Genomic DNA, 14455 nt, shown 5'->3' with positions numbered 1-14455 from the left:
GGATGACCTGCCAACCGAGATTCGTGACACTCAACAAACAAATCTCTCCTAAAGGTCCCAGGCACAAACAACCTCCCATGAGGAGTGTTAGATGGGGCATTCTCCTGTGCTTTAAGAATCTCATCTTCCAAAACGGAGTCCAAAGCAGCTATCACAACACCTTCTTGTAAAATGTTCTCCTCTTTCTCAGCACCGACTATGGGAGAAAAACTGCGAGACAAGGCATCCGCCTTAACATTCTTAGTACCTGGGATGTAAGTAACGGAGAAATTAAACCGCGAGAAAAACAGTGCCCACCTAACCTGACGGGCATTCAGGCGCTTGGAAGCATCAAGATATATCAGATTTTTATGATCCGTAAAAACCTGAACGGGAAATTCCGCACCTTCCAAGAGGTGGCGCCAGTGTTCATATGTGAGTTTAATAGCCAATAATTCCCGATTACCAATATCGTAATTCAGTTCAGTCTCCGAAAAATTTTTTGAAAAAAAGGCACAGGGATGTAGTCCATCCCCGTTATCCTGAGACAATACTGCGCCAACCCCCACAGAGGAAGCATCAACCTCAACCAAAAACGGCTTAGTCACATCAGACTGCATAAGAATGGGAGCAGAGGTGAACCTCTCCTTGAGATACACAAAAGCTTCAATGGCCTCAGAAGACCACTGAACCGCATCAGCACCTTTCCTGGTGAGATCGGTCAGAGGTTTGACAATAATAGAAAAATTTTTTATGAATTTTCTGTAATAATTGGCGAAACCCAAAAACCTCTGTATTGATTTCAAACCAATAGGCCTAGGCCATTCCTGCACAGCTTGAACTTTAACCGGGTCCATCTCAAAACCTTCGCTGGAGATAATGTAGCCCAGAAAACTAATTCTCTGTACAGCGAACTCACATTTCTCCAGCTTAGCAAAAAGCGAATTGTCCATTAATAACTGCAATACCTCACGTACGCTCCGCCAATGAGACTCCAGATCCAGCGAATAAATCAAAATGTCATCCAAATACACAACCACATTTTTGCCGATCAAAGGTCTAAGGATGTCATTAATAAGATTCTGAAAAAATGCAGGAGCATTAGTAAGACCAAAAGGCATAACCAGATTCTCAAAATGACCCACAGGAGTGTTAAAAGCAGTCTTCCATTCGTCACCCTCCTTCATGCGCAACAGATTGTATGCCCCCTTAAGGTCAATTTTAGAGAACCACTTGGCCCCCACTAACTGGTTAAACAGATCAGGAATCAATGGCAGTGGGTAAGGATTGCGTACAGTAATTTTGTTAATCTCACGAAAATCCAGACAAGGACGTAAACCGCCGTCCTTTTTTTTTACAAAAAAAAATCCAACCGCCACAGGAGACTTAGAGGGCCTAATGTGACCGGCGGCCAAACTTGTCTGTATGTATTCCTCCAAAGCCTTTCTCTCAGGAATAGTAAGGTTAAATAAACGACTTTTAGGAAGAGTCGCTCCAAGGACAAATTCAATAGTACAATCATAGTCTCTATGGGGAGGCAAAACCTGCGATTCCTTCTCATAAAAAGACTCTCCAAAAATCCTGAATAGGAACAGGCAATTCCCCCCTATCCACAGCTGCAATACGCCCGTTACAACACTTGTCATAACATTTATGGCTCCAGGATTTAATTTCATTGGTAGACCAATCCAGTACAGGATTGTGCAATTTTAACCAGGGCAATCCCAAGACCACCGGAGAAGGCAAGTTATTCAAGACTACCAAATCCAATTTCTCATGGTGAACACCATTAATAGTGAGAGGAAATTCACAGACCTTGAGAGTAACATTCTTCAAAGGGGAGCCATCCACAGAAACCACAGCAATGGGGGATGATAAAGGTTCGGGTTTTAAATTGAGTCTTTCCAAGAATCCCCCATCAATTACATTCAGAGTAGACCCACAATCAACAAACACCCGAAATTCCATTAATTTTTCCTGAGCAATCGTGGAAGCAGCTAAAAATACACCCTTGGAATTTAAACAGGCAATACGGGCATGACTGACCATTTTTTTTTCTTTCTTCATACGAAGCTCACAGCCTTTAATCAAATGACCAGATTTTCCGCAATAGAAACACAAGCCTTCAGAAAATCTGCGGTCCTTTTCTTGAGAGCGAGGTGCCATCGCTCCAATCTCCATCGGTTCACCACTGTTAGTACACACATTCTCATAACCAGAAACTGACATAGCAGAGGATTTGCTCTCATTAACCCTTGCACGCAGTCTCCTATCCACCCGTATAGCTAATTGCATAGCCTGTTGCAAATCTTCAGGTGTAGGATAAGCAATTAGCAGGTCTTTAACCCTTTGATTGAGCCCAGCAAGAAACAGACTTTTCAGAGCAGAATCGTTCCACCCTGTTTGAGTAGACCATCGACGGAAATGAGTACAATATTTTTCCACATTACCTGATCCCTGTCTCAAACGTCTTAACTCAGTCTCAGCTGATGAGACACGGTCAGGATCATCATATAATAGCCCCAAAGCAGAAAAAAACCTATCCACTGATCTGAAGCATGTATCACTAGGTTGCAAAGAAAAGGCCCACTCCTGAGGCTCTTTGCGCAAAAGTGACATTATGAACCCTATGCGCTGGGATTCATCCCCAGAGGACTTGGGTCTCAAACGAAAATACAATAAGCAAGCATTTTTAAATGAAAAAAATTCTCGGTGTTCACCAAAAAATAAATCCGGCAAACGTACCTTAGGCTCCAAGAAATGTGCTCCAGGACAGTTACTCACGTGCTGACGGAGCTCGGCCACCTCCAGAGAGAGTCCCTGCAGGCAATGAGCCAAATCCTGAACCGACACCATGATGGAACAGCAAAATCTTTCCTTAGAGAATTTGCAGGCTGGACTTACTGTTATGTTCTGCTACCAGAGCTAAGGAAAGAGAGGAGATCTGTCCCTACGATAGAACTCAGCTTAATCCCTACGATGTAACAGGGGACCTGATCCTGCGATCAGACCTGCTAAAGTCCTAAGCTTGTCTGTACGGAGACCTATAGATGTGGGGAAGGAATCCCTACAAGTACTAAGGACTGGGAGGAAAATGGGACACCTCCTAACAGAAATAGTAGCAGACAGACGAACAAACAAAATATATAGAACACAGAGGTCCGTAGACCAAGCAAACTAACAGAGTAGATACAGAGCACAGGCTAGCTAGAAAGTAGTTAAACAATGAAGTCCAGCAAAGCCAGAAGGGCGGAGCAGGACTAAATAGGCCAACAAGGTCATGTGACCAGCAATAGAAAAAAACTAAGAGCAAGGTTCTAACAGCATGCAAAGATGCCCCCTCCTCTCAGTCTTCACTTGTTATGGCAGTTTCTCAAGAAACAGCATCAACGTCCACATCCACATCCCAACGCAGCGTTCAATTGTCCATATCCCAGACCTTTGAACGAAAGCGCAAATTCGCAGCCAACGCCCCACAGGCCACAGTCCTAAATTCACACATTTCACGACTGCTTGCGTTGGAAATGCTGCCTTTTAGGCGGGTGGAGATGGAATCCTTCCGCAATCTTATGGCGGTGGCCGTCCCTCGGTACTTGGTTCCCAGCCGACACTATTTTGCCCGGTGTGCCATCCCCGCACTACACAAGCACGTGTCCCAAAACATCTGCGGTGCCCTCAACAACGCAGTTACTGGGAGAGTCCACCTGACATCGGACATGTGGACAATTGCTTGTGGCCAGGGATGGTACATCTCCCTGACGGCACACTGGGTAAACATAGTGGAAGCCGGGACCCAGTCAGACCTTGGGACGGAACACATCCTCACCACACCGAGGATTGCGGGCCCTATGTCAGTCAGAGTTGCCCCCACAGTGTACAGCTCCTGCGTATCCTCCTCCTCCTCATGTTCAGCCTTCATCTCAGATATCACCACATCAGTTACAAGCTGGAAGCACTGCAGTACTGCCTCCGCCAAGCGGCAACAGGCTGTGCTGAAACTCATAAGCTTAGGTGATAAACCTCACACTGCTTGTGAGTTGTGGACAGCTGTGAAAGAGCAGACAGATCTGTGGCTGAGACCGCTGAACCTACATCCAGGCATGGTCGTGTGTGACAATGGTCGTAACCTGGTGGCGGCTCTGAGGCGAGGCGAGATCACACGCGTACCATGCCTGGCTCATGTGCTTAACCTTGTGGTTCAGCGGTTTCTTAAATCTTACCCCGAGTTGCCAGATCTGCTCGTCAAAGTACGCTGCCTGTCAGCTCATTTTCGGAAGTCGGCTACAGCTTCTGCCACCCTTGCTGTGTTGCAGCAGCGTTTGCAGCTTCCAGCACACCGACTGGTGTGTGATGTCCCCACATGTTGAAACTCTACCCTCCCCATGTTGCAAAGGATTTGTGAGCAGAAGAGAGCAGTTGTGGAGTACCAGCTGCAACAAGGCCGTCGATATTCAGGTCAGACTCCACACATAAGACCTCAGGAGTGAACCTGGATGTCTGACATCTGTACCATCTTGACAAACTTTGAGAAGTCCACCAAGATGGTGAGTGGCGATGACGCCATCATTAGCGTCAGCATCCCACTTGTCTGTCTTTTGCAACGCTCTCTGCAGAGAATTAAAGAGGGGGCATTGCAGCCAGAGTATGATAAGAAGGATCAAGAAGCTGTAGCGGGCAATTACACACAGCCCAGCCTCATCTCATCCTAACGTGCATTGGGGGACAATGAGGGAGAGGAGAAGGAGGAGGAGGAAGAACAGGATCTGGCATCATGCGCTGTAGACGGTGATACCTGTACAACTGTCATACCGTCGGTTCAGCGTGGGTGGCCTGAGGACAGGGGGAGGAGGAGGAGGAGAGCATGGTCAGTCGTCATCTTGGTGAGGACACGGAAGTCTTGCCCGTTACCAGTCTGGCACGCATGGCTGACTTTATGTTAAGCTGCCTTAACCGTGACCCTCGTGTTGTCAAAATGTTGGGTGACAGTCATTACTGGTTGGTGACACTTTTAGACCCCCCGCTACAAGGAGAACTTTCACTCTCTTATTCCTGAGGTGGAGAGGTCTACAAAAATGGGGCAGTACCAGAAGACCCTTGCTGCAGAACTGTTAAAAAAATTCCCATCTGAACACGCTAGCGGCAGAGGTCACAGTTCATTGCCCAACCAAGGCGTACAGGCGAGAGAGAAGCAACTCCAATCCAGCAGAGGCAGGGGAACACTGTCAACGTTATGGGACAGTTTTCTGAGACCTGCCCAGCTTACAGGCCCTGAGGTGCGGGGTACTCTCACAAGGAGTGGAAAGTTTCAAAAGATGGTGAGGGAGTACCTTGCCGACCGTACCAGCGTCCTCCGTGATTCCTCTGTGCCTTTTAATTACTGGGTATCCAAGCTGGACACTTGGAATAAACTCGCTCTGTACGCCTTGGAGGTCCTGGCCTGTCCTGCCACTAGAGTGTTATCGGAGCGTGTTTTTAGTGCCGCTGGTGGAATTATAACTGATAAGCGCACTCCTCGCCTGTCAACTGACAATGCTGACAAGCTGACCCTTATCAAAATGAACAAGGGCTGGATTGGGCCAGACTTCTCATCACCACCAAATGACAGCAGAGTAACATAAAGTCAAATCCACTGTGTTATTTTGGGAGGTGTATTCTCATGCACCGCTTCACACCCACACATAGGTATACGCTTCCTCATTTCGGCTGTATTTTGCTCTTCTCCTTATCCTCAGCCTCCACAACCACTATACCACCAGGGTGACCATGGTCCATGTTGCCAGCATTTGCAAGTTCCTCTGTCCTAATTTTTGGTAGCTTTTGCTTGGAAGGCATAGGTAAAGACTATGGGAGACCCACTCCCCAATAATGGGAATAAGGTTTTTAATATGCTGTACTGCATGGCTCTTGTTTGCCAGCATTGCAAGTTCCTCTATCCTAATTTTTGGCAGCTTTTGCTTGGAAGGCATAGGCAAAGACTATGGGAGACCCACTCCCCAATAATGGGAATAAGGTTTTTAATATGCTGTACTGCATGGCTCTTGTTTGCCAACATTGCAAGTTCCTCCGTCCTAATTTTTGGCAGCTTTTGCTTGGAAGGCATAGGCAAAGACTATGGGAGACCCACTCCCCAATAATGGGAATGATGTTTTTAATATGCTGTACTGCATGGTTCTTGTTTGCCAGCATTGCAAGTTCCTCCATCCTAATTTTTGGCAGCTTTCGCTTGGAAGGCATAGGCAAAGACTATGGGAGACCCACTCCCCAATAATGGGAATAATGTTTTTAATATGCTGTACTGCATGGCTCTTGTTTGCCAGCATTGAAATTTCCTCCGTCCTAATTTTTGGCAGCTTTTGCTTGGAAGGCATAAGCAAAGACTGTGGGAGACACACTCCCCAATAATGGGAATAAGGTTTTTAATATTCTGTACTGCATGGCTCTTGTTGGCCAGCATTGAAAGTTTCTCTGTCCTAATTTTTGGAAGCTTTTGCTTGGAAGGCATAGGCAAAGACTGTGGGAGACACACTCCCAAATAATGGGAATAATGTTTTTAATATGCTGTACTGCATGGCTCTTGTTTTCCAGAATTGCAAGTTCCTCCATCCTAATTTTTGGCAGCTTTTGCTTGGAAGGCATAGGCAAAGACTATGGGAGACCCACTCCCCAATAATAGGAATAAGGTTTTTAATATGCTGTACTGCATGGCTCTTGTTTGCCAGCATTGCAAGTTCCTCCGTCCTAATTTTTGGCAGCTTTTGCTTGGAAGGCATAGGCAAAGACTATGGGAGATCCACTCCCCAATAATGGGAATAAGGTTTTTAATATGCTGTACTGCATGGCTCTTGTAAGGGGCATTGATATCATCTTGTTAAGCTACTGTGACCTCCACGTCTCTTCCAAGGGGCATTGATATTGTCCACTGCGATCTCCACCGCTCTCCCAAGGGGCATTAAAACTGTCTTTTTAAACCACTCTGAACTCCACAGCTCTTCCAAGGGGCATGAAACAGTGTACAAGAGACCCAGTTGCTATAAATGGAAAAAACGGTTAAGTTAAGGCCCTCTGACCCCCATGTCACTTCCAAGGGGCATTGAAGTGCCTCGAAATTTTTGGTAGGCATTGCACTCACTGTATGTCCTATAACTGTGTAGCCGAACCGCTCCTTTTGGTACAGAAACATATCCTACAAGACATGTGTGGTTGACTGGCCTGATATTGATGTGAATGGTACCTGTTCCTCCTGCTCTTTCTCCATTGCCACCACCTCATCCATCATTCATCACCTGAAGCTTTGTTTTAACGGGAGTCATAGAACTGGGATAGTAGCAGGAAAACATCCAGCAATCCTCAGAGGAGGTAGTATATGCACCAAAACGCTGACCACCTCAGGCCTAGCCGCTACTACATACATGCGCTTGCATTCCAAGGAACAGAAAGCTAGGGAGATGGATGGCCTCATGAATGATCATGAATAATTTACTCGTTGTGTAGGAGGCCGACCACTGCTGCAGTCTACCTTCTGAACTTTGTGTTGAAGCCTGTTTGACCCAGGACCCGCAAACCTCTATGTCTGGAGGACATGTTGCATCCCAGTGTCCAACTGTGTCTGGGCTTCCACAATATTAACCCAGTGTGAAGGCATCAGTGAGATGGACCATCGCTGGCCACATTCACTTGTACACGTGTTTGTGTTTAGGCTGTCCTTCAAACTAAATGCACTGGGGAGGGCACAGGTAATGTTTTGGTATGCGCGCTTGTGTATAAGGTGCACTGGAACAAATAGGGGCGGCTGGGGACCGTTTATGGACACCGTGCCGCCCCCATGCGGCTGGGGACCGTGTGTGGGCACCCGGCACCCTGGCGGCTGGGGACCGAGCGTGGACACCCGGCCGCCGGGCGGCTGGGGACTGAATATGGATACCAGGCCATGACATTGTGGCCGGCGTCTGCCTCCACAAGCCTAAAAGGCTTCATTTCAAGTGCAAGCAAGCTAGCAATATGGTATTGCAGCCTGGGGGTGGGTGGGTGGCAGGTTGCACACTTACGCTTACATTCCAAGAAAACAAAGTAGATGCTAACTTCTATCATCATCATCATGCTCTTCACCTTGGCACTCTCAACTCCCCTGATGGAGAAGCCAGGGCCTACCGAAGGAGTCTGGTTGTCTGGTGGGCTACTCCAATGCTGCCCTAAAGCAGGCCAGGCTAAGAAAAGTGTGGGGAAGGTTACTGGGACAAATAGGGGCGGCTGGGGACCGTTTATGGATACCCGGCTGCCCCCAGGCGGCTGGGGACTGTGTGTGGGCACCAGGCCGCGGGGCGGCTGCGGACCGAGTATGGACACCCGGCCGCCCCCTGGCGGCTGCGAACCAAGCGTGGACACCCGGGGGTGGGTGGGTGGCAGGCTGCATACTTGCGCTTGCATTGCAAGGAATGGGGGAGGTACAATTGAACACTGCCCTGGGACAAGGACTTGCATGGGGATAGTTGCAAGTCTGCATCTTCTGATGCGGCAAGGATCACTTCTGATGGGCACACTTTTAGGCAGTGACCTGGGTGTCAGAGATGCTTCCAGGGGTCTTCCCCATGCTGTTCCCATGTCTTTTCAGCACTGTATGCATGTGTCTCACAGCACATGGCCAGATAAGGTTGTAAAATGTTAAAATGACATTTCCTGGTGAATGCATTTGTCACGGTTGAAAGCAATGCAAAAGTGCAAAAACGCATAAAAAATGCTACTTGTGAACATAGCCAAAGGTGTGGAGGAGTATTTTTGTTTTTGGTTATTTATTTTACCTTATACACAAGTCTTTACCCTGGAAAGGATGTTCCTTAACATATTTCACAGGAAAACCGTTTCAGTTTCGTTTTTGAACGTTTTATTGTGAGCCCGCAAAAGTGGCTTAATACCTCTGACCACGTTGTTGACAGCAGTGACCTGGGGGTCAGAAATGTTTCCTGGGGCGATCCCCATGTCATTTGAGCACTGTCACTATCATTTTGGGCACTTTTTAGGCTTTCTACAGACTGCTGGGGGTGCCGCCGCAAAAATGCTCGGGTCTCCCATAGACTAACATTGGGCTCGTTGCTCGGGGCGAGCACCCGAGTATCACGGTGAGCTCGGCCCGAGCTTCGAGCACCCGAGCATTTTAGTGCTCGCTCAACACTAGTTAAAATCAGTCAGTAGTGCTACAAAAAGTCACCGTGTAGCTGAGGCCTTAATGACAGTGACAGGTGATGCTGCTGAACGCTCGTGTGGAGCTGAAACCTTCATACAGGTTCCGAATAAAAGAATCAAGATTCCACATGCAACACTAGGAGTGGAGCGCCAATCACTATTTGGATTTTTTTAAATGACTATTCAAACCAAGCACATGCACTCGGTGCACCATTTATCATTGCCAAACAGTTCAGTGCACCTTCTTACCTGCTTGTTTTTCATCCATATCTTCTGGCTCTATTAAAGGGAACCTGTCAGGCCCCCTAGGCCTCCAAACTAGCAGCATTCACTTTTTTGTGAGTAAATTCTCTGCAAAACCAGCCCGGCATAATGTTATTTGGTAAAAATTAGGTTTAAAAAAATCAATTATATTGACCCGTTTGTTATGCTAATTAGGGATTTGTGACTAGTTGATGGGCGTTAGTTCCCCAGAGTAGTGAGCCTTCTTTCCATGTTATCACGCACCTGTGGGAGTGATAACATAATTTGTAGGAGCGGGAATCATTGCCAGCTCATGGAAATCTCGCACACGTGCAGCGCATATTTCAGCAGCCTCACTGCGTCTCTGAAGACAGGTGTACGCTTTAAGGATTCAGAGGCGCGCATGACAGTAAGCCATCTTCTGAACTTCCGGCCATTCGCAGTACGCCTCTGAAGCGGGGAAGCGTATGTGGCCCCCCTGAGGGTTCGACCGCCACAGGAATGCTGCACTTCTCTAATGGAGTGTAGTGTTCCTCCTCTGAGGTAAGGCCAGTGTGATGGTTGTGACCCAACCTTTTGCATCCAACACCACACTTCTCCACCAGAGGGAGCTAGTAGACACTAGGTGCTGCTCCCCTGGTTACAGGGAGACTGGGGAACACAAAGTGGTAGGAACCAGTTAGTGGGTGAGGGTGGAGGACGTACCAGTAAGTTACACTTTAGATTTCATATTTAATAGAATGCCATCTTTGATCTTGGTCTTTTTGGTCCTAGTTAGTTAGTTCTTCTTCTCTGGTCCTTTGTCTAGCCTTTGCTAGTCTGTCGGCTGTCTCTGTGCTGTCAAAATACTGTGTGTAATGTGACTTCCCTCCGGGAGCGCAGATCCTGTGTGGGCCTGCACCGGTATGGGACACAGCCCTCGTACCCTGGCCTTGGGACGAGAGGTAGGTTGCAGACAAGGAATGTCTCAAACCGGTCGAGGACCAGGATCAAGAAGGCCCGGGAGCTTTAGAGTGTGGCTCCCTAGCAAATGGGTCTCGGGGAGGATGCAGACGGAGCGGAGTACGCCACCTGTCCTCGCCTACCTGATCTATTCAGAAGGATTCCGGCTGCAAGAGGGGTACCGGCCCCCGACACCCGACCTTGTATTCTATGTCCTGGACGGGAAAGCCCGGTTAGGCCCTGAGGATCCCATTGGGCATCGGATGGAGAGGAATTGCCACCCGTGCCCTAGTCCTGAGAGGAGCTCAGAAGGAGACCCGGCCTATCTACACACGCACAGACGGGAAAGGGTGAAGTCTGTAGTGCAGGAACACTCTGGTGTAGGGTCGCTACCGAACACTGGACTTTCCCGGAGGTAGTCGGACCCCCGTCCGTGGTGGCCGCAGGACTCCGCAGGGAGCAGGGAGTCGCCTTCCCGCTGTCATCTCTAAGTGAGTAAAGCCTTGGAAGTTCACCCCTATGGCCTCCGGACTGTTCATTTTTTAAAACCTAATTTTTACCGAAAAACATTATGTAGGACTGGTTAGGCAGGGAATTTACTCATACATAAGTGAATGCTACTGGGTTGGAGGCATGGGGGACCTGACAGGTTCTCTTTAAGACAGAGTTGTCAATCAAAGAGGATGGTGGAGGGAAAACAACAGGTGGGAATGTGCATATAAATGTTTAGCCCTGCTGTGAAGCATCGAGCGCCTGTACTTGGTTTGAACAGTCATTCTGTGCTGACAGTCACTTTAAAACTGCCAATATTTTGGAAAACTTTAAGGGACACTTTTTTAGTATGAGAGAGTGTTGCAGTTGATCACATTTTTTGCCTACTTCGGTAACTACAATATGAGGTTTGACTCCAGACTCGTGCGGTCACAGAGTTAAAGCGGCCTCCATACCTGCTCTACTGCCTTAGACCTCATTCACACCTCCATGTTTAAACATGTACGTGAAAGAATGGTACCAGTGTCTTCAGTGTTTTGGACCAATGTCATCAGTGTTTGGTCTGTGTGTCCGTTTTCACCATCAGTGATAAATAAATTAAAAAGCTTCTTCCCTTAGCTTTCCCTCTGCTAATGAGGGCTTTGACTAGTCGATGGGGCGTTAGTTCCTCAGACTAGTCAGCCCTCTTTACATGTTATCACGTCCCTGTGGGAGTGATAACATATTTTGCAGGAGTGGGCATCATCAGCAGCTCCTGCAATCTCACGCACGCGTGCTGCACAGTTCAGCAGCGTCACTGAATCTCTGAGGCCAGGTGTACGCTTCCCCGCTTCAGAGGCGTACTGCGCATGACCGGAAGTTCAGAAAATTGCTTCCGGTCATGTGCACCTCTGAATCCGTAAAGCGTACACCTGTCTTCAGAGACGCAGTGACGCTGCTGAAATGTGCGAGATGATGATGCCCACTTCTGCAAATTATGTTATCACTCCCACAGGGGCGTGATAACATGGAAAGAGGGCTGAGTAGTCTGGAGAACTAATACCCCATTGACTAGACACAAATCCCTAATTAGTATAACAAACAGGGACAATATAATTGATTTTTTTAAACCTAATTTTTACCAAATAACATTATGCAGGGCTGGTTAGGCAGATAAATTACCCACAAAAAAGTGAATGCTGCTAGTTTGGAGGCCTAGGAGGCCTGACAGGTTCCCTTTAATAGAGCCAGAACAGATGGATGGAAAAAAAGCAGGTAAGAAGGTGCACTGAACTATTTGGCAATGATAAATGGTGCACCGAGTGCATGTGCTTGGTTTGAACAGCCATATTAGAAAATCCAAATAGTGATCGGCGCTCCACTCCTAGTGTTGCATGTGGAATCTTGATTCTATTATTCGGAACCTGTATGAACGTTTCAGCTCCACACGAGCGTTCAGCAGCATCACCTGTCACTGTCATTAAGGCCTCAGCTACACGGCGACTTTTTGTAGCACTACTGACTGATTTTAACTAGTTAGCTACAGCTGCAGTCCAAAACAATACATTGAGCTGTATGGAATTGGGTGCACTGCAGCTGCCTCTTAATAGTTATAATCAATCACTAGTGCTACAGAAAAGTCATTGTAGCCCAGGCCTTAATGTCACTTGTAAGTAAACTAAGAATGGGCCAGTGTTGCGTGTTTGCCCCCTAGACCAAAATTTGCCAGCCAGCCCCTGTCCACAGTCTTATTGTGGGCTGTCAGGTGGTCGTCACATAGAGAGGTCTCACACTGCAGACATGTCCTTACAGCCGGTACAGGAGACTTTGTACAGTAAGTGCAGAAGATTCTGGTCTTCTCCATATCAGGCTGAGTAGATGAGAAACGCTCCACTATGTTCCTCAGCTTCCGGTTCTTCTCCAGGGCCGGACGCTCCGGATATTCTGCTCTGCAGTCAGGACAGGAATACCCTCCAGCCGCCTCCTGGGCATCCAGCACACTCACAATACACGAGCGGCAGAAGTTGTGTCCACATCTCAGGGATACGGGATCTGTATAGAGGCTCAGGCAGATGGAGCAGTTCAGCTCGTCCCTCAGCTCAGCAGACGCCATTGTAGCGGGAAAGAGCAGGAACCAAAAGTGAAAGTGTCTTCCCATAAGAAGGGTGGAGGGTCTGTGCAGGAGAATTAACCCCTACAGCTCCATGGTTGTGCTCCCTGCTGATCCACATGTAGGGAGAAAGCACTTACTGATCAGCCATGAGGATCTGGTGGAGAATTAGGAGTTGTAGTGACTCCACCTGGTCATGAAGAGAATCCACCACCAGTTCAGAGAAGGAGAAGTAAGCAGAGAACGCAGGAAACATTATAACATAAAAAGAAGAGTCTTCGTAAATGTTGAGTTTGGTGAAGTAAAATTCATCTCCTCCTCTTCCTCAGGCTGAAATAATCAGTCGGAGTCCGGCAGACGAGCGCTGTATGTGGCTGATGAAGGACTCATCGTTAGGTCTCATTCAGACATACCGTATATTCTGGCGTATAAGACGACCTGGTGTATAAGACGACCCCCCTACTTTCCTGTTAAAATATAGAGTTTAGGATATATTCACCGTATAAGACTACCCCTTTTCCAACGCATACCAAACACCGGTAAAAATAAAAAAAAAAACAGATTTGAATTTAACATGGTCCTTTTTTTAATTTAAATTCTTATGACATGCAGGTATATAGCAGGAAAACTGTCACTCATAAACATATTAAAATAGGGGGGACCCCACGTCATTTTTTTGGGGGGTCTCCCATTTTAATAGCTAGTAAAGGCTAGGTATTCAGCTGGGGGCTGATATTAGTAGCCTGGGAAGCTCCGTGGGTATTACCCCCTTCCCAGACTTCAAACATCTGCCCCAGCCGTCTGCTTAACCTCCGCTAGAAACTATAATGATGGGGGATCCCACGCCAATTTTCTTTTTAAAAAATCCTTTATTTTAACACTAAATGACAATTGAGGGGTTAATAAAAATGCAGTCCCTAAATTATTATTAATTTTGTAATTAATTTTTCCCAAAAATGTTGACGTGGGCTTCGCCATATTTTTGTGTCCAGCCAGGTACAGCAGGCAGGAACGGGCTGCCCCCAACCACCAGCTGCCTATTTGTACCTGGCCGGACACAACAATATAGGGAAGCCCTTTTTTTAAAAAATTATTTCATGAAATAATTAAAAAAAGTACGTGGGGCTTTGCCCTATTTTTGTGTCCAGCCAGGTACAACTAGGCAGCTGGGGGCTGGAATCTGCAGCGCAGGGAGGCCCAAGCTTTCTGGACCCCCCCCCCCCCCCGCAGCAAATTGCAGTCCGCAGCCACCCCGGAAAATGGCGCGTTCATAGAAGCGCCATCTTCTGGCGCTGTACCCAACTCATCCAGGGCCCTGGTGCGGTGGCTCACTGGGTAATAAAGGGGTTAGGGCCAGCTTGGCATTATCAGCTGGCCCTAAGCCTGAAATTCATGGGGTCACGCCAATATTAGACATGACCGCCATGAATTTCTAGTAAAGTAATTAAAAAAAACACAAACACCCAGAAAAAAGTCCTTTAATTGAAATAAACACACAATTTTTTAATGTTCTAAATTAAACCATACTTACCG

This window comes from Phyllobates terribilis, unplaced genomic scaffold (assembly GCF_046119375.1).
Source record: "Phyllobates terribilis strain yellow unplaced genomic scaffold, ASM4611937v1 Scaffold_9__5_contigs__length_417890890, whole genome shotgun sequence".
Classification (NCBI taxonomy): Eukaryota; Metazoa; Chordata; class Amphibia; order Anura; family Dendrobatidae; genus Phyllobates; species Phyllobates terribilis.
This window is presented reverse-complemented; position numbering follows the sequence as displayed.